We start from the raw sequence: 6,499 nt of genomic DNA, 5'->3' as shown, positions 1-6,499 counted from the left end.
CTCAGCTCCTGGTGTTCCCAGGCTTTTTTTGGTGGCATTATTTCCTCTAAAGGGAATCCTGGTGCTGGGAGAGTGAATGAATTCTAAAGGCACTAGAAAAATATTTTGGTCCCTCTGAAGGTCAGATAATTTCATCTGCATCTTCAGGATGGTGCTGATGAAGGCTGGAAGCATCTTAGAGATGCTCTCACTTTGGTTTTTCCTTCAATTTTGCACTGCAAGTCAAGATCCCATCCCTGTTTTCCCACCTGCCTTGTGAAACCCCCATTATCCGAACCCAAACACAGGCACACACACTTCACACATTAAATATCTGTAAAATAACTGGTGTTCTCTGAGGAGAGACTCTTCCTGTGCCACAAACACTTCAAAGGCTTCAAAGCAGAGGTGCCTGCAGCGAGGGCTGAAGCTGAGAGCACAAGTGCCCATTTCAGCTGACACCAGAGGTTTCAGGCTCTTAGGGCATAAAGCATTTTTCACTGTTTAAATTAATTTAATTGGAAAAAAAAAAAAATTGAAGGAGAAATAACTGAAGACATTTTTGAAGGTGGGTTGTTTTTTTTTTTTGTGTGCATGTGATTTTTTATTTTAAAGTGGAAAACGCCGTTTTGAGATTAAACCTGCCTTTAAGTAGATATTTTAAAATGAAAATATCTTTAGTGCTTAAGGAGGGACTGCAGAGACCTTCTGTTTGCAGCCATCTTAGAGGGGTGTTTTTGCTTTCTCTTGCTTTGCTGTTGCTCAAAGGATGTTCCAGCTCCAGGCTTTCCTTCTGCTGCCCCTTCTCAGAGTTAATGCATTGGTTCTGCAGGCAAAAAAAAGAGACATTTTTAATATTCCAGAAGTCAAAAGGCTGTCTGCTGGATGGGGGGATTTGCTGTACATCCCAGGCAGGAGATGCAAACCCCGTTTTATACCAGGAATTCAGCACCCTGTGCCCAGCACCGCCCTCACTCCTGCCCAGGGAAGGGTGACATAGAGAGGACATTCTGCTGTTATTTTTTTACATTTTTTTTTTTCAAATTAAAATCCTGATGGAGTGGAAATACCTTGGTTTTGATGGTATGGGAATCTTCTAAATTTTTGAATTTATTTATTTAACTGCTCACTCGGAGGTAACCCTGAGACTCTCAATACTTCAGCAAAGAACACACCAGATTTGTGTTTGCTGGTGTTTTCAGGTTGTTGCAAGAATGTGAGCAGGGTTTGGATGCTTTGTAGTGGAACAAAGATCTCCTTAGGATACATGGCTGCTCAAGGAGCTCAGGCAGAGCAGAGGATTCCCTGGACTAGCCAAAAGTAGCTCTTAAAAGATGGAGATGGTCTATGCCATCTCATTAATTTAAAATAAAAATGTATCTCATATACATACACACACACACAGACATACACATATATATATAATATAAATAAATTTATATATATCTATATAAAAATAAAAATGTATTGCTTAAAATAAAAACAAAGTCATTAATACAATAAGTCATTAATACAGTAAGTCATTAATACAGTAAGGAAAATAATTAAAATGATGTGGGAATGAGTGTGTGAGTGCAAATACTCCCCTGACCCAGTCCAGGGCTGCATTCCATGATATCCAGCACAGAAAAAAAGGGATTCCAGTCCAGCTTTCCTGCTTTTTCCCACCTTCCCTGTGATTCCCTGTTCCCTCCTTTTCGGCCCAACCCTTGGTTAGGGAAAATCACTGGAGCGTCACGGCCGCATTGATTTAATTGATTTAATTCTCTGCCCAGAACCTCAGCTCCACTCCCAGACAATGCTAATCAGAGCAAAAGATAACAGCAGAAGGAATGAAAAGATTTCTTCCCTAGGACTCCAAAGTGCCTTCGGACAAGAGGAAATGACGACAATGTTTTCTCTCTGTTGCCCTGGGTTTGCCAGCGGGTGCCCAGCGCAGCCTCCGAGGGTCCCTCTGGATCAGCTCCGCTGCAAAGAGGCTGCTGCAGCTCCAGTAGGAGCAGCCAGGCTGCCATGAGTTTGGGATTTTATCCACCAAATTTTATTATTTTTATCCAGCTCTACTGTGGAAAATCACAGCTGGGTCTCCAGCCAAGGCAGCGACTGAAATTAGCAGCAAAGACATAAAACTTCATGGTTTAGGGGACTTTGTTCTTTACTTTAACAAAACTTGAGTGTTTCACAGTGTGTGATGATGACATTATCCATTACAAATGGATATCCAGGGTAAATGGACCCATAAAATTAGGGGAAAGCAAGACTGCTGGAGAAAGCTTTGATAACATCCCAAATAATTCACCCTCTTGCAGCAGCTCCTCAGCCCAGAGCCTCCGACCTCCCCAAAGGGTCCCCGTTTCCATCCCATTAACGAGTGAGGCACAGATGGGTTTGGTCTTCTGAAATCAAATCAGAATAAAGAATCACCTTTTGCTCCCTCCTTGCTGAGGTGTCTGGAGGGGTATTCTGAGTTTGGGCCAAAAATAAATCATTGTCTTGGAGCTGCCTTGTGCTGCTCCATCTTGGCTGGAGCCAGGAGGGCACGGCCTCAGCTCGACCTTCTGCAGTCGCTGTTTTGGGGTAAGGAAATACACAAAGAATTTTCAGAGAATACACAATTCCATATGGTCATGGAATCATTCAGCTTGGGAATACCTTCTAAGGTCATTGTGACCATCCCCCAGCACTGCCAAGGCCACCACTCCCCCATGTCCCCAAAAGCCACATCCACATGGATTTTGAGCCCCTCCAGGGATGGGGACTCCATCCAAGCTTCTCCCTACATCTTTCAGACAGAACCAAAGCAGAGCTGAGAATGGTCAAGGGCAGTTTGGCCATCACTTCCCCATGGGCATGGAAAGGGTGGGGAGCTGCCCTAAGGATGGGGAATTCAGGAGCAGCCTGAATGGAAACAGATCCTGTGCCTTTCTTTACCTGAATGTGCTTCTGCCATAAATGAAATGCAGGAGTAAAACTCAGGGCAAAAGCTGAATCACTCTTGCTTAATTTAGCGGTGAAATCACAGGCAAGGCACTACAGTACCTGCTGAAGGGTGCAGTGATTTCTAATTATGGATTATGCAGCTAATCAGTACCAATCAACATTTTATGATCTTGACTTAATATTTAATATAATGTTAATTATAATTGCTTTTGCCACAAACTGTGTCAAATCCTAGGCGTGATTTCACCTCCCGGCGTTCCTCGCGGCGCTGGGTGGGCTCTGGGATGGGGGTTGAGCATCCCTTCCCAAAATCCCACCCAGCAGCACAGACCCACCTCACTGCTCGCCTTCCTGCTCCCTCTGCCTTGAGTTGTGATGCTAATTAAGTGCTGGTGAGTCTCAGCGTTATTAGAATGGAGTTTTTATCTCACACAAGTACCTTCCAGCTACAAACAGGGGAAGTTCATTTAATTAAAAATAATTTTAGTGTAAGTTAATGTGAACACAGTTCAATTACTCTGAAATAGGTTTAATTTTTTTTTTTTTCTTTTGCTTAGTTCAAAGTCTACCAAGAGGCTGCAGAAAAAAATTCCCAAAATTTAAACTAATATCAGATAATCCAGATGATGCATTCAGGCCATTTCTGTGTATTTAGACAGTGGCCAAAATGTCATTACAAGCAGGAGCAGAAATGTGTAACAATGGCAAAGTCACATTCATGGCACTGTTCCTGTGATTGTTTATTGAGCATCCTCAGGGTTTCTGTCCTTAAGTGCCTTTGTGCCTTTTCAAAGTGCTTTTGCCAGCTCTCACCTGATGTCTGTGCATAACAACTCCAAAGTCCTCAGCTCTGCTGTGCACAAACCACCCGGGACCATCTTCACAGGCCTGGTGGTTTTTGATCTAATTTAAACTTTATTATAAAAAAGAAACCTAAAAACAGTAAAACCAAAGGAAATCCAGAAAGTTTAAGGAAGTAATCAGCGCTCAGGCAATTTTTTAATATCCTATATGCTCTGTATGAATATCAGCAGGATGCTGCTGGCCCACCTCATTTAATTCACCTGCATATTCCCAAAATCCATTTCCAGCTGAACTTGGGATCAGGTCCCCCACCTCATCTTGTCCTGGGGTGTCCCCTGAGCATGAACTGGGGTTTCCTCTTGCAATTAATAATTTATAGACTTCTGCTTAAACCCAGGCACATTTGATGCCGTTTTTGGCTTTCACAGAGCTAAGTGGAGCTACAGCCCAGCGTCAGCAGCTGGAGCTGCTAGTTTTGCCCCTCCAGCAATACCAGGGGCTGCTCAGGGAAAGGAGGGAGTCCTGGGAATTGACAGGAGTGGGGGACAAAAGGGGCCATGAGCACATCAGCTATTCTGGGGCTGCAGCCCCCAAAAAAACAGCTGCTGGGATGTTTCACCCAAACCAGAGCTGGCACATCCTGGTGGGTTTCAGCACTGTCCAAGAAGTTCTTGGAAGTTTTTACTGAATCTTTATGGCATAAAAGCCCCTGGAAGAAAATCTGTCTTTAATAAAATGAAATAAAGTAAGGAAAACAAGTAGCTCCAGCTGGTTCCTGCAGGGACAGACACTCCTCTGGCACCAGTTGCAGCCCAATGGCTCTAGCAGGTGAAATCCTTCTTCTCCATCCCTCCCCAAGCCTTTCACACGGGTTTGACCTCTCTGATTTGGGAAAACAAAGCACCAGATAGGAGAGAAACTCCTTAGAGTTAATAACAAAGCCCATTGACTTTCAAATGCAATCTCATTGGGGTTTTTTAATACAAATCTGTTGTGTTGCATCTTGTGTCCTTTCTCTCAGCACCCATTAACTTCAGGGAATATTACCATAAAGGAAATTAATTCCACCTACACAAACACATGGAAGCTCCTCCCATCAGGGTATTTTAACATCACTTAGGTGCTGATGGGAAGTGATTATCCCACCATAACTCCTCTGGTGCCACTACAGCAGGTAAAGTCCATCCATTAAAGACTCTATAACCTCTTGTTACATGGGAAGTTACATGGGAAGTCCTATTCCCAGGAAAGGTTAATTAAAACCTGTAATTCTGGTATGAGCTGAATGAGGGGGAGGTCAGGCAGGAATTTCTCCGAGACACAGCCCCTTACTCTTAAATAAGAATTAAGTTCTCAGAAAGACACAGAAGCCCAAATTCTCCTTTGGCAAAGGAATATTTATCAAAACCCAATCCTTCTGCCTGTACAGCAGAGACTTAAAATATCCTTGTAGAACCCTGTTCAAGACTTGGAGCCCAGCCTGGTGACCTGCTGGGACAGTCAAGGGGATGGCATGTTTGTGATGTCCTGGGTAATAATTCCTGAGACTGAGTGGACAATTTAGGGAGAGGGGATCTTTCCTCCCTGGAGGAGTAGTGACCTAAGAGAACCCAAATCCGGCCTTCCCAGCTCATTGAGGGGGCTTGGACTGGATGACCTTCAAAAGGTCCCTTCCAGCTCAAACTATTCCATGATTCTACATTCCCAGAATGAATTTTTAAAGGCAAATGGAGTGGTTGTCTCACCTCCCACCTTTCCAAGCCCATCAAGAGAAGGAAGCCTTGCACAGAGAGAGCTGGAGGAAGGGGCTTTATCCGAGCAGCTCTAAGGGCTTCAGCGCTCTGCTGGAATTGGGCAATTAGCAGAGAGGGCTAACGAACCTCAGAGGCAAACAGCTGAGTGTCCCCTCTAACACCTCCTCCCTCAAAGAGCTGCTGTGAGCAAGGTGGGCTCTGAGACCACCACCGTGTGGGAGCTGCTTCACTGGGAAGGATGACATTTTTTATTTACTTCTGCAGCGGGAGGAATGGAGGGGAAGGTTATAACCAACTCAGAAATATCTCCACACACAGCCCCCTGTGCACGTATTCAATAGAAAATAGAGGCATTGGAGGAGACCACCAAGCTCCAAGCTCAGTTTTTGCCACCTTGCCTGTGTGCTGGTGGTGAGGGAATGTGCAGTGCCTGTGATAAAGGCGGCGGTGGGGTAGAACCATCAGCACTACCTAAAAGCAAATGAAACTGGCATAAATAATTGTGCTGTAGAAAGCCTTTCTGTTGCACCTTGCCTATCACTGACAATTTACATATCTTAGGAAAACCTTTGTCAGCTTCTGTCATTTCTGCACTATTATGTGCCTTTCTGGATAATTACCAGTTAATGTGAAAAAGCAGATGGAAAAAACCTTGAAATTTCTGATAGAGAATCCTCAAACCTCTCCCCTTATCTGTGCACAGCAGCTTCCTGATTTCAAAAGAAGTTTGAAAACCTTTGTTAAAAATGTCCCTGATTCCCAGTTTGAATGAACCAAATGACATTCAGCTAAAATTATTCAGCTTTTTCCACAATTAAATTCCATTATCGTGAACCGCCAAAGTAAAATGGAAGGTCTCTTAACTAATGTGTCGGTTGTTTGCTTGTATTTTTCGTGGTGTGTATTGTATAAAGCTGTGTGAAGTAGAAGGAGGATAAACAATAACTGTAATTTTGCATCAATGAGCGGGGCATTTTTAGACCCTTTATTATGGGAACACACCAGGGTTGGTGGGTTTTCTC

General features: G+C 43.8%; 1 long non-coding RNA gene across 1 annotated transcript; it reads right to left on the bottom strand.

Annotated features, from left to right (window-relative positions):
• Positions 1–560: 560 nt before the first annotated feature.
• On the bottom strand, positions 561–5,502 carry LOC148183055 (uncharacterized). Its single transcript, XR_015773832.1, has 4 exons — positions 5,469–5,502; positions 3,733–3,852; positions 2,404–2,546; positions 561–805 (listed from the first exon to the last, which is right to left on the bottom strand). It is a non-coding gene; the product is annotated as an uncharacterized LOC148183055 (long non-coding RNA).
• Positions 5,503–6,499: the final 997 nt, after the last annotated feature.

Source organism: Pseudopodoces humilis, chromosome 15, assembly GCF_049639895.1.
Source record: "Pseudopodoces humilis isolate 2021_Gansu_Grassland_sample_001 chromosome 15, ASM4963989v1, whole genome shotgun sequence".
In the NCBI taxonomy this organism is placed as follows: Eukaryota; Metazoa; Chordata; class Aves; order Passeriformes; family Paridae; genus Pseudopodoces; species Pseudopodoces humilis.
This window is presented reverse-complemented; position numbering and strand designations above follow the sequence as displayed.